The sequence below is a fragment of the Aegilops tauschii genome, chromosome 6 (genome assembly GCF_002575655.3).
Source record: "Aegilops tauschii subsp. strangulata cultivar AL8/78 chromosome 6, Aet v6.0, whole genome shotgun sequence".
In the NCBI taxonomy this organism is placed as follows: Eukaryota; Viridiplantae; Streptophyta; class Magnoliopsida; order Poales; family Poaceae; genus Aegilops; species Aegilops tauschii.
This window is the reverse complement of record NC_053040.3, coordinates 32,212,556-32,227,706: the sequence shown is the minus strand read 5'-3', so window position 1 is coordinate 32,227,706 and position 15,151 is coordinate 32,212,556.

Genomic DNA, 15,151 nt, shown 5'->3' with positions numbered 1-15,151 from the left:
TGAATAAAAGAAAAGAGAAAAGAATAAAAAGAAACATAGAGATCATATTGATTTTATGGATAGTAATGACTTCACATAGAAAGAGTATGATGATTAAAAATTGTTGGGAGTTGACAAACATAGCTTTGGTCATCGTTGCAATTAATAGGAAGTAATAAGGAAAGAGAGGTTTCATATATAAATATACTATCTTGGATATCTTTTATGATTGGGAGCACTCATTAAAATATGACATGCTAAAGAGTTGATGTTGGACAAGGAAGACAACGTAATGGGTTATGTTCTCTTATATCTGAGATAAAGTATATTGTCATGGATCATCCAACATGTTGAGCTTGCCTTTCCCCCTCATGCTAGCCAAATTCTTTGCACCAAGTAGAGATACTACTTGTGCTTCCAAAACCCTTAAACCAGTTTTGCCATGAGAGTCCACCATACCTACCTATGGATTGAGTAAGATCCTTCAAGTAAGTTGTCATCGGTGCAAGCAATAAAAATTGCTCTCTAAATATGTATGATTGATTAGTGTGGAGGAAATAAGCTTTATACGATCTTGTGATATGGAAGAAATAAAAGCGACGGACTGCATAATAAAGGTTCATATCACAAGTGGCAATATAAAGTGACGTTCTTTCGCATTAAGATTTTGTGCATCCAACTCTGAAAGCGCATGGCAACCTCTGCTTCCCTCTGCGAAGGGCCTATCTTTTATTATTATCTTCTACCTTATGCAAGAGTCATGGTGATCTTCACCTTTGCTTTTTATATTGGGCCATTTGCATTTCTGTCCCTAACTCGAACCACCTAATCAGATATACCCCTAATTCGAAAGCCTGCTCAAATTTGCCCCTCCGCCGTTAGTTGCACTTATAGAAATGCCCCTCCGTGTCGTTTCCGTCCAGTCAAAGCTGTTTGACTGTTATCTGACCGTTTCTTTGACAATTTTGCCCCTGTGTCCATGTGCCACTTAGTAGCGTGTCCCACTCTTAAAAAATAAAACGAAAAATACTTTCTCTCACCCTCTTTGTCACCCACACTTACATGTGGGGCCGATCTTGAAAAAAATAAAAAAGAACATGACTATTCAAACTAGTCCGACGGTTGCCGGCGGCGACCAAATCCCACGGCGGAGGCACGCTGGGAGGCTGCAAGGAGGCCAGCCGAGGGAACAAGGCGATAGCCCTTGCTCAACCGCGTCCAACGATGTGCTCTTCGGACCATATTGTTGCTGGAGCGAACGGCGGCGACCATTCTCGCGGCGGCTCCGGGCGGCGCAAGTGCGGCGGCTACCATGCGAGGGGGAGGGAGACAGAAACCGTCCATGTGCCATTAAGGAGCATGATGGCGATGCCGCTGGGGTTCGGGGAAGACTGGAGCAACGACTTCGATGATGGCGGCCATGACAGAGCTCAGATCTCATGGGGAAGACAGCCCGAGGCCATGGAGCTTGCTATGGAGGACTCCCAGGTCTTCTTTGGTACATCAGGATGCCATAGGAGCCACTGGGAGCGGCTCACGTGCTTGAACGGCGTCGAATCGAAGGCGGCAGTCTGAGCTCGGCGGTGGGGTAGATGTGTTGTGGTGCTCTGTCCTGGACGTCTCTGGTCAAAATCATAGGCTATTAGGATGAGGCCATGGCGTATGAGATTCCTGGCGAGGTGGCGGCGCTTCGGGTTGCCGTTGGCCATGTACTTGATAGACGCCGGCGACGGGGCGCTCTCTGGAGTGCTTGCGTGACAGGGCTAGAGGGCGGGACAGGAACGAAGGCAAGGGGCAGAGAGAGAACAAGAGAGAGAGGGTTGCAGCATCAGGGAGGCCAGCGGCCAAGGCGGCGCCCGTTCGGCACTCTCGCCGGAGTTGAGAGGTAGCGGTCGTCGGGCCATCGTTCGGCAGGGAGAGAGACAGAGAGAGGGGGATGTGAGAGAGAGTTTTGTTTTTTTCTATGGATGAGGGGCCCCACATGTAAGTGTGTGTGAGAGAGAGGGGGTGAGAGAAAGGGTTTTTCCATTTTATTTTTTGAGAGTGGGTCCCACCAGTAAGTGACACATGGAGGGAGGGGTAGAAATGTCCAGAAAACGTCCCGTTCACGGTCAAAGGCCTTTGACCGGACGGTAACGACACAGAAGGGTATTTCTATAAGTGCACATAACGGCGGAGGGGCATTTTTTAGCTGGCTTTCGAATTAGGGGCAAATGTGAGTAGTGGGTTCGAGTTAGGGAGACAGATGTAAAAGACCCTTTTATATTTTACCCTTTGGCAAGCACAGGGTGTTGGAAAGATCCTGATAGGTATATCTAATTGGATATGGGTTAGCATGAACCATTATTGTTGACATTACCCTTGAGGTAAAAGGTTGGGAGGCGAAACTATAAGCCCATATCTTTCTCTGTGTCCGATTAAAACTCCGTAACCACAAGTATTGCGTGAGTGTTAGCAATTATGAAAGACTAAATGATAGTTGAGTATGTGGACTTGCTAGAAAGCTCTGACATAGACTCTTTTTGATGTTATGATAAATTGCAATTGCTTCAATGACTGAGATTATAGTTTGTTGGTTCTAAATAAAGTTTCTGATTCATACTTTGCATTGTGAATAGATTATTACTTGAGCATAAGAAATCATATGACAATATCCATATGTGTTGCTGTATGAGAATAATCATGATGCCCTCCTGTCCGTATTTTATTTTATCGACACCTCTACTTCTAAACATGTGGACATATTTATCGTTATCGGCTTTCGCTTGAGGACAAGCGAGGTCTAAGCTTGGGGGAGTTGATACGTCCATTTTGCATCATGCTTTTATATCGATATTTATTGCATTATGGGCTGTTATTACACATTATGTCACAATACTTATGCCTATTCTCTCTTATTTTACAAGGTTTACATAAGGAGGGAGAATGCCGGCAGCTGGAATTCTGGGCTGGAAAAGAAGCAAATATTAGAGACCTATTCTGCACAACTCCAAAAGTCCTGAAACTCCACGGAAGTTATTTTTGGAAATAATAAAAAATATTGAGCGGAAGAAGTACGTCAAGGGGGCCCCACCTGGCCACGAGGGTGGGGGCGCGCCCCCTGCCTCGTGGGCCCCCTGTTGGCTCTCCGGTGGCCATCTTCTGCTATATGAAGTCTTTAGTCCGAAGAAAAATCATAAGCAACCTTTCGGGACGAGACTCTGCCGCCACGAGGCGGAACCTTGGCGGAACCAATCTAGGGCTTCGGCAGAGCTGTTCTGCCGGGGACACTTCCCTCCGGGAGGGGGAAATCATCGCCATCGTCATCACCAACGCTCCTCTCATCGGGAGAGGGCAATCTCCATCAACATCTTCACCAGCACCATCTCCTCTCAAACCCTAGTTCATCTCTTGTATCCAATTCTTGTCTCTAAGTCCGGGATTGGTACTTGTAGGTTGCTAGTAGTGTTGAGTACTCCTTGTAGTTGATACTAGTTGGTTTATTTGGTGGAAGATCATATGTTCAGATCCTTTATGCATATTAATACCCCTCTAATTATGAACATGAATATGCTTTATGAGTAGTTACGTTTGTTCCTGAGGACATGGGAGAAGTCTTGCTATTAGTAGTCATGTGAAGTTGGTATTCGTTCGATATTTTGATGAGATGTATGTTGTCTATCCTCTAGTGGTGTTATGTGAACGTCGACTACATAACACTTCGCCATTATTTGGGCCTAGAGGAAGGCATTGGGAAGTAATAAGTAGATGATGGGTTGCTAGAGTGACAGAAGCTTAAACCCTAGTTTATGCGTTGCTTCGTAAGGGGCTGATTTGGATCCATATGTTTCATGCTATGGTTAGGTTTACCTTAATACTTTTGTTGTAGTTGCGGATGCTTGCAATAGAGGTTAATCATAAGTGGGATGCTTGTCCAAGTAAGGGCAGCACCCAAGCACCGGTCCACCCACATATCAAATTATCAAAGTACCGAACACGAATCATATGAACGTGATGAAAACTAGCTTGACGATAATTCCCATGTGTCCTCGGGAGCGCTTTTCTCTATATAAGAGTTTGTCCAGGCTTGTCCTTTGCTACAAAAATGATTGGGCCACCTTGCTGCACTTTATTTACTTTTGTTACTTGTTGCTCGTTACCAATTATCTTACCACAAAACTATCTGTTACCTATTATTTTAGTGCTTGCAGAGAATACCTTGCTGAAAACCGCTTATCATTTCCTTCTGCTCCTCATTGGGTTCGACACTCTTACTTATCGAAAGGACTACGATAGATCCCCTATACTTGTGGGTCATCAAGGGGGCACCCCATAGACACACAAGTTGGTCATTGATCTCTTAGCCGTGTACGGTGCCCCGCCCACCATAATCCACCTCGGCCATATCGTTGTAGTGCTTAGGCGAAGCCCTGCGCCGGTAGCTTCATCATCACTGTCATCACACCGTCGTGCTGACGAAGCTCTCCCTCAACACTTAGCTGGATCGAGAGTTCGTGGGACGTCACCGAGCCGAACGTGTGCAGATCGCAGAGGTGCCATACTTTCGGTACTAGGATCGGTCGGATCATGAAGACGTACGACTACATCAACCACGTAGTCATAACGCTTCCGCTTACGGTCTACGAGGGTACGTAGACAACACTCTCCCGCTCGTTGCTATGCATCACCATGATCTTGCGTGTGCGTAGGATTTTTTTTTGAAATTACTGCGTTCCCCAACACGAATACTATCGTCCAATATATCAATCTTTACCTCTCGACCATTTCGAGACTCCTCGTCATGTCCGTGATCTCATCCGAGACTCCGAACAATATTCGGTCACCAAAACACATAACTCATAATACAAATCGTCATCGAACGTTAAGCATGCGGACCCTACGGGTTCGAGAACTATGTAGACATGATCGATTCACCTCTCCGGTCAATAACCAATGGCGGAACCTGGATGCTCATATTGGTTCCCACATATTCTACGAAGATCTTTATCGGTCGAACCGTAATGACAACATACGTTACTCCCTTTGTCATCGGTATGTTACTTGCCCGAGATTCGGTCGTCGGTATCTTCATACCTAGTTCAATCTCGTTACCGGCAAGTCTCTTTACTCGTTCCGTAATGCATCATCCCACAACTAACTCATTAGTCACATTGTTGGCAAGGCTTATCATGATGTACATTACCGAGAGGGCCCAGAGATACCTCTCCGATACTCGGAGTGAAAAATCCTAATCTCGATCTAGCCAACCCAACAAAACACCTTCGAAGATACCTGTAGAGCATCTTTATAATGACCCAGTTATGTTGTGATGTTTGATAGCACACAAGGTATTCCTCCTATATCCGGGAGTTGCATAATCTCATAGTTAAAGGAATATGTATAAGTCATGAAGAAAGCGGTAGCAATAAAACTTAACGATCATTATGCTAAGCTAACAGATGGGTCTTGTCCATCACATCATTCTCCTAATGATGTGATCTCGTTCATCAAATGACAACACATGTCTATGGTTAGGAAACTTAACCATGTTTGATTAATGAGCTAGTCTAGTAGAGGCTTACTAGGGACACTGTGTTTTGTCTATGTATCCACACATGTATCAAGTTTCCGGTTAATACAATTCTAGCACGAATAATAGATATTTATCATGATATAAGGAAATATAAATAACAACTTTATTATTGCCTCTAGGGCATATTTCCTTCAGCTTAAACCCTAGTTTATGCGCTATTCCGTAAGAGACCAATTGGATCCAAAGGTTTAATGCTATGGTTAGAATTTATTCTTAATATTTTCTCGTAGTTGCGGATGCTTGCAAGGGGGTTAATCATAAGTAGGAGGCTTTTTCAAGTAAGAACAGCACCTAAGCACCGGTCCACCCACATATCAAATTATCAAAGTAGTGAACACGAATCGAATCAACATGATGAAAGTGACTAGATGAAATTCCCGTGTACCCTCAAGAACGCTTTGCTTATTATAAGACACCGTTTTGGCCTGTCCTTTGCCTCAAAAGGATTGGGCTACCTTGCTGCACTTTTTTACTACTATCCTTACTTGCTCGTTACAAATTATCTTGCTATCAAACTACTCTGTTACTTACAATTTCAGCGCTTGTAGACATTACCTTGTTGAAAACCATTTGTCATTTCCTTCTGCTCCTCATTGGGTTTGACACTCTTACTTATAGAAAAGGCTACAATTGATCCCATATACTTGTGGGTCATCAAGGCCATTTTCTAGCGCCGTTGCCGGCGAGTGAAGCGCTCTTGGTAAGTGGAAATCGGTAAGGAAGAATTATTACTACGTGCTGAAATTTATTGCCACTTGTTACTATGGAGAACAATCCTTTGAGGGGTTTGTTTGGGGTATCTTCACCTCGACCGGAACCACAATTAGTTACCCCTCAACCTACTGCACCTACTAAAAATATTGAATATGGAATTCCTTCGAGTATGATAGAACAACTGCTAGCTAATCCTTATGCAGGAGATGGAACTGAACATCCTGATATGCACTTGATATATGTGGAAGAAATTTGTGGATTGTTTAAGCTTGCAGGTTTACCTAGAGATGAAGTTAAGAAGAAGGTTTTCCCTTTATCTTTGAAGGGAAAAGCATTGGCATGGTATAGGCTATGCGATAATATTGGATCTTGGAACTGGAATCGATTGAAATTGGAGTTTCACCAAAAAAATATCCTATGCATCTAGTTCATTGTGATCGGAATTACATATATAATTTTTGGCCTCATGAAGGAGAAAGTATCGCTCTAGCTTGGGGGAGGCTTAAGTCAATTTTATATTCATGCCCCAATCATGAGCTCTCAAGAGAAATTATTATCCAGAATTTTTATGCTCGGCTTTCTCATAATGATCGATCCATGCTTGATACTTCTTATGCCGGTTCTTTTACGACGAAGGCTATTGAATTCCGGTGGGATCTTTTGGAAAGAATTAAACACAACTCTGAAGATTGGGAACTCGATGAAGGTAAGGAGTCAGGTACTAAGCTCAAGAATGATTGTGTTAAATCTTTTATGAATACCAATGCTTTTCAAAAGTTTAGCACCAAATATGGACTTGACTCTGAGATAGTAGCCTCCTTTTGTGAATCATTTGCTACTCATGTTGATCTCCCTAAGGAGAAGTGGTTTAAATATCACCCACCTATTAAAAGAAGAATTAAAGAACCGGTACTAGCTAAAGAGGAAACTATTATTTATAATGTTGATCCAGTTGTTCCTACTGCTTGTATTGAGAAACCACCTTTCCCTGTTAGGATGAAGGAACATGCTAAAGTTTCAACTGTGGTCAACAAAATTTATATTAGAACACCTAAACCTGATGAACAAATCAAAGTAGAACCTAGTGTTGCTATGGTTAAAGATCTCCTGGAAGAAAATATAGATGGGCATGTTATTTACTTCTGTAATGAAGCTACTAGAATTGCCGAACTTGCTAAAGAGGATAAATATAGAGCCATTGTTGGCATGCCTGTTGTCTCAGTTAAAATAGGAGATCACTGTTATCATGGTTTATGCAACATAGGTGCTAGCGTGAGTGCTATTCCCTTTACCTTATATCAAGAAATTATGAATGACATAGCACCCGCTGAAATAGAAGAAATAGATGCTACTATTAAACTTGCTAATGGAGATACTATTTCACCAATTGGGATTGTTAGAGACGTTGAAGTCTTGTGTGGAAAAATAAAATATCCTACTAATTTTCTTGTTCTTGATTCCCCACAAGATGATTTTTGTCCCATTATCTTTGGTAGATCTTTCTTGAACACCTGTCGGTGTTAGCTTTGGTGATGATTGTGAGAAACAAACTGTCGGTGTTAGCTTTGGTGATGAGTCTCATGAGTTTAATTTTTCCAAGTTTAGTAGAAAACCTCATAAAAAAGAATTGCCTAGTAAGGATGAAATAATTGGTCTTGCTTCTATTGATGTACCTCCTACTGATCCTTTAGAACAATATCTGGTAGACCATGAAAATGATTTACATATGCACGAAAGAAATGAATTAGATAAGATCTTCTTTGAACAACGTCCTCTGCTTAAACACAATTTGCCTATTGAAACTCTAGGAGGTCCTCCTCCACCTAAAGGTGATCCTGTGTTTGAATTAAAACAATTGCCAGACACTTTGAAATATGCTTATCTTGATGAGAAGAAGATATATCTTGTTATTATCAGTGCTAACCTTTCAAAACATGAAGAAGAAAGATTATTGAAAGTTCTAAGGAAGCACCGAGCTACTATTGGATATACTCTTGATGATCTTAAGGGCATTGGTCCCACTCTATGTCAGCACAAAATTAATATGGAACCCGATGCTAAACCCGTTGTTGATCACCAACGTCAGTTAAATCCGAAGATGAAGGAAGTGGTAAGAACGAAAATATTAAAACTTCTGGAAGCAGGTATAATCTATCCTATAGCTGATAGTAGATGGGTAAGTCCTGTTCATTGTGTCCCTAAGAAAGAAGGTATTACCATTGTTTCCAAATGATAAGAATGAGCTTATTCCACAAAGAATTGTTACAGGCTATAGAATAATTGATTTTAGAAAATTAAACAAGGCAACTAGAAAAGATCATTACCGTCTGCCTTTTATTGAACAAATGCTAGAAAGATTATCTAAGCACACACATTGTTGCTTCCTTGATGGATATTCTGGTTTTTCATAAATACCTATTTCTCAACCTGATCAAGAAAAGACCACTTTTACTTGTCCTTTTGGAACTTATGCTTATAGACGTATGCCTTTTGGTTTATGCAATACACCTGGTACCTTTCAAAGTTGTATGACTGCTATATTCTCTGACTTTTGTGAAAAGATTGTTGAGCTTTTCATGGATGACTTTTCTGTTTATGGGAAGTCTTTTGATGATTGTTTAAGCAATCTTGATCGAGTTTTGCAAAGATGCAAGCAAACAAATCTTGTCTTGAATTGGGAGAAGTGCCACTTTATGGTTAATGAAGGTATTGTTTTGGGCCATAAAATTTCTGAAAGAGGTATTGAGGTGGACAAAGCTAAGGTTGATGCAACTGAGAAAATGCCATGTCCTAAAGATATCAAAGGTATTCGTAGTTTCTTAGGTTATGCTGGTTTCTATAGGAGATTTATCAAAGACTTCTCTAAAATTTCTAGGCCTCTTACAAATCTTTTGCAAAAGGATGTTCCTTTTGTTTTTGATGATGATTGTCTAGAAGCCTTAACACTCAAGAAAGCCTTAATTTCTGCACCTATTGTTCAACCACCTGACTGGAACTTGCCTTTTGAAATCATGTGTGATGCTAGTGATTATGTTGTTGGTGCTGTTCTAGGACAAATAGTCGATAAGAAATAAATGTTATTCATTATGCTAGTAAAACTCTAGACAGTGCACAACAAAATTATGCTACTACTGAAAAAGAATTTTTAGCAGTGGTGTTTGCTTGTGAATTTAGATCTTACATTGTTGACTCTAAAGTTATTGTTCACACCGACCATGCTTCTATTAAATATCTTATGGAAAAGAAAGATGCTAAACCTAGGCTTATTCGATGGGTTCTCTTGCTACAAGAATTTGATTTACATATCACTTACAAAAAAGGAGCAGAGAACCCCGTGGCTGATAACTTGTCTAGGTTGGAGAATGTCCTTGATGACCCACTACCTATTGATGATAGTTTTCCTGATGAGCAGTTGCAGCAATAAATGTTTCTAATAGCACTCCTTGGTATGCTGACTATGCTAATACATTGTTGCTAAATATTTACCACCTAGTTTTACATACCAACAAAAGAAAAAAATTCTTCTATGATTTAAGACATTAATTTTGGGATGACCCACATCTTTATAAAGAAGGAGTAGATGGTATTATTAGACGTTGTGTACCTGAGCATGAACAGGGACAAATCCTATGGAAATGTCACTCCGAAGCTTATGGAGGGCATCATGCGGGTGACAGAACTGCTCACAAGGTATTACAATCTGGTTTTTATTGGTCTACTCTCTTCAAGGATGCTCGTAAGTTCGTATTATCTTGTGATGAATGTCAAACAATAGGTAATATCGGTAAGCATCAAGAAATGCCTATGAATTATTCACTTATTGTTGAACCATTTAATGTTTGGGGTTTTGATTACATGGGACCTTTTCCTTCCTCTAATGGGTATACACATATTTTGGTTGTTGTTGATTATGTTACTAAGTGGGTAGAAGCTATTCCAACTAGTAGTGCTGATCATAACACCTCTATTAAAATGCTTAAGGAAGTTATTTTCCCAAGGTTTGGAGTCCCTAGATATTTAATGACTGATGGTGGTTCACACTTTATTCATGGTGCTTTTCGTAAAATGCTTGCCAAGTATGATGTTAACCATAGAATTGCATCACCTTGTCATCCTCAATCTAGTGGTCAAGTTGAACTTAGCAATAGAGAAATAAAATTAATTTTGCAAAAGACTGTTAGGTCCCGGAAGAATTGGTCTAAGAAATTAGATGATGCACTTTGGGCCTATAGAACAACATATAAAAATACTATGGGTATGTCTCCTTATAAAATGGTTTATGGAAAAGCTTGTCATTTGCCTCTTGAGTTAGAACATAAAGCTTATTAGGCAATTAAAGAACTCAACTATGATTTTAAACTTGCCGGTGAAAAGAGGTTATTTGATATTAGCTCATTAGATGAATGGAGAACCCAAGCTTATGAAAATGCCAAGTTATTTAAAGAAAAAGTTGGAGAATATGCTCTTTTGTACAACTCTCGTTTCAGATTCTTTGCAGGAAAACTCCTCTCCAAATGGGAAGGACCCTATGTTATTGAGGAGGTTTATCGGTCTGGAGCTATCAAAATAAATAATGCTGAAGGTACTAACCCGAAGGTTGTTAATGGGCAATGAATAAAACATTATATCTCAGGTATGTCCATTAATGTTGAAAGTAATATTATCCAAACTGTGACACCAGAAGAACACATAAAATAGACCTTCCGGAACACTCCAGAATCGTGAAAAAAGAGGAGGTAGGTGATACGGTAAGTAAACAGACTTCTAAAAATCCGCAAAAATATTTCTGTCGGTTTTGGAATATTTAGAAAATTAGGAAAATAAGAAACTACCGGGAAGGTGACCCTGGTGGGCACAAGACACCAGGGCGCGCCTAGCCAGGCACGCCCAGGTGGGTTGTGCCCACCTCGGGTACCTTCCGGACTCCGTTTTTCTTTCGTTTGCTGGTTTCCCAAGATAAATAATCTTTATATACACCCTGAACCTATTGACCTCCGTATCGCGGAGAAATCTTCTGTTTTCTTTTCTTGCTGGTTTCCCTGATAGATCTGAAAATATGTCATCCCAAGACTTGGAGGGTGAGAGCTATGTTGTTGATTTTATCGCAAACCCTAAGTCTTATGGGGATGTGGAGCATTATGGCTGGACTTCGGAGGAAGAGGAAGACTATTATCCTAGGGAGAAGGAGGAGACGAGCTCAGACGAGGACGAAGCCCCCTTGCCTCAACCTGGGGACATGCATGTGGAATTCAAGAAGTCAAGCCTCCCCAACAAAGCAAAGAGGCCTAAGGTTCAATTTATACGCTTCCGCCTTTTGCAGGAAAACAAGCAAGATTTATGGAAAAAGGTACTGGCGCTTGAGCAGGAGATCGGTGAACTGAAGGAGGAAAATTCCATCCTCAAGCATAAGCTAAGGAAGAAGGACAAACCCTCTACTTCATCACCACCACCTCCTTCTTCATCACCAAAAGAAAATTGAGTATCGGGTATGGGCACTCCCCTTGGCCTCCACCAAGCTTGGGGGAGGTGCCCCGGTATCGTATCACCTCCACTATCTTTTGCCTTTACTTATCTTAGTTTGATCCACAGTTATCTTTTGCTCTAGATGAATAAAAGTTTAGTTCGATCCTTTCTTTTTGAGAGTTTGCTTAGTGATCTATCCTTGTAATCGGGTGCGAGATATATAATAAAGTTTAGTTTGAGTTTTTGCTTTCTTTACTTTCATGTTTCAATAAAAAGAAAGGAAATAAATGAAAAAGATCATATGCTAATCTTATGGTAGGTAATGACACCACATAAGGAAAAGTATAAGTAGAAAATTTTATTAGAGATTGACAAATATAGCATTGGTCAATGATGCAACTCATGAAAGAATTAATAAGGGAAGAGAAGTTCACATACAAATACACTATCCTGGAAATCTTTTGTGATTGTGAGCCCCCATCAAAATATTATATGCCAAAATTGTTGACGTTGGACAAGGAAGACAACTTAATGATTTATGTTTGTTCATATTCACATAGAAGTTATATTGTCATAGATCCTTCAACATGTGGTGCTTGCCCCCCATCTTTGCTAGCCAAAAACTCCGCACCAAGTAGAGATACTACTTGTGCATCCAAAAACCCTTAAATCCAAATCTTATTTTCAAGAGTCCACCATACCCACCTAAGTATTGAGTAAGATCCTTCAAGTAAGTTGTCATCGGTGCAATAAGGCAATAAAAATTTCTTCTAAAAGTGTGAGATCATTTAGTGTAAGAGAAAATTGAGCGTTGTACGAACTTGTGATGGTAAAGAATAAAAGCGACAGACTGCATAATAAAGGTTGCCATCACAAGGGGCAATATAACGTGACGTTCTTTTGCACTAAGGGGTTGAGCATACAAACAAATAAGCGCATGGCAACCTCTGCTTCCCTCTGCGAAGGGCCTAGCTTTTACTTTATGTATTTACTTTTATGCAAGAGTCAAAGTTTTTCTCTCTATTTCTTTTTATTTTTCTCCTTTGGCAAGCATCATGTGGTGAGGAAAGATCTAGGCACATATGTCCAGTTGAATATGGGTAGCATGAGTTATTATTGTTGACATCACCCTCGAGGTGAATACGTTGGGAGGCGAAACTATGAGCCCCTATCTTTCTATGTGTCCGGTTGAAATATTTTCCTCATGTGTATGCGGTGAGTGTTAGCAATCATAGAAGACTGTATGATGGTTGAGTATGTGGACTTGCCTAAAGGCTCCGATACCTGACCCTTCCTGAAAAGATGATGAATTGTAGTTGCAAAGTTGACTGAGAACATAGTTTGTTGGTTTCCAATAGAGTTTATGCTTTATACTTCGATAGTGTGATGAATTGCTACTTATTCATGATAAGTCTATGATAAAGGTTCTATGATAAAAGTTTTATGTTTAAGTTTGTTGTTGTTATAATAATTCACATGATGCTTCTATGTCCGTATTTTTTTTTTATCGACACCTTTCTCTCTAAGAATGTGGACATGTTTTTCGGTTTCGGTTTACGCTTGAGGACAAGCGAGGTCTATGCTTGGGGGAATTGATACGTCCATTTTGCATCATGTTTACCTACTGTTATGTATGATGTTTTTATGCATAATAATGCTTTTTGGAGTAATTCTAATGCCTTTTCTCTCATAATATGCAAGGTACATACAAAGAGGAAGAATTCCGGCAGCTGAAAATCTAGACCTGGAAAAGCTACGTTAGGCCACCTATTCTGCACAACTCCAAATAAGCTGAAACTTCACGAGGATTTTTTATGGAATAAATAAGAAATACTGGAGCAAATAACTGCCGGAGGGGGCCACCTGGTGAGCACAAGACACCAGGGCGCGCCTGCCCCGCCCCCCCCCCCCCAGGCGCGCCCTGGTGGGTTGTGCTCAGCCCGGCCCACCTCCGGTGCCCATCTTCTGGTATATAAGTAATTTTGACCTAGAAAAAAATAAGGGGAGGACTTCCGGGATGGAGCGCCGCCGTCTCGAGGCGGAACTTGGGTAGGAGCACTTTTGCCCTCCGGCGGAGCGATTCTGTCGAGGGAACTTCCCTCCCGGAGGGGGAAATCACCGTGATCATCATCACCAACAACTCTCCCATCTTGGGGAGGGCAATCTCCATCAACATCTTCAACAGCACCATCTCCTCTCAAACCCTAGTTCATCTCTTGTGTTCAGTCTGTGTACCGGAACTATAGATTGGTGCTTGTGGGTGACTAGTAGTGTTGATTACATCTTGTGGTTGATATATGGTTTATTTGGTGGAAGATTATATGTTCAGATCCAATATGCTATTTAATACACCTCTGTTCTTGAGCATGTTTATCATTTGTGATTAGTTACTTTTGTTCTTGGGGTCACGGGAGAAATCATGTTGCAAGTAATCATGTGAACTTGATATGTGTTCGATATTTTGATAGTATGTATGTTGTGATTCCCTTAGTGGTGTCATGTGAACGTCGACTACATGACACTTCACCATATTTGGGCCTAAGGAAATGCATTGTGGAGTAGTTATTAGATGATGGGTTGCGAGGGTGACAGAAGCTTAAACCCTAGTTTATGCGCTATTCCGTAAGGGACCGATTGGATCCAAAAGTTTAATGCTATGGTTAGAATTTATTCTTAATACTTTTCTCATAGTTGCGGATGCTTGCGAGGGGGTTAATCATAAGTAGGAGGCTTGTTCAAGTAAGAACAGCACCTAAGCACCGGTCCACCCACATATCAAATTATCAAAGTAGCGAACACGAATCGAATCGACATGATGAAAGTAACTAGATGAAATTCCCGTGTACCCTCAAGAACGCTTTGCTTATTATAAGAGACCGTTTTGGTCTGTCCTTTGCCTCAAAAGGATTGGGCTACCTTGCTGCACTTTTGTTACTACTATCATTACTTGCTCGTTACAAATTATCTTGCTATCAAACTACTATGTTACTTACAATTTCAGCGCTTGCAGACATTACCTTGCTGAAAACCATTTGTCATTTCCTTCTACTCCGCATTGGGTTCGACACTCTTACTTATCGAAAAGGCTACAATTGATCCCATATACTTGTGGGTCATCACCTACCCCCCTGGGCGCGCCCTGGTGCCTCGTGGGCCACTGATACATCTTATCGTCCCCTCCCGAAGCTTCCACGAGCTCTTATGTCCATAAAAAATCTCGAAAAAAAATTGTGGCATTTGGATCTCGTTTGGTACTGATATTCTGAAAAACTAAAAAACAGACAAAAAACAGCAACTGACACTGGACGCTAAGTTAATAGATTAGTCCCAAAAAATGATATATAATTGCTTGTAAATGTATATAAAACATCCAAAATTATAGACACGTTGGAGACGTATCAGGGCCCTAAGAATATCTCTCCA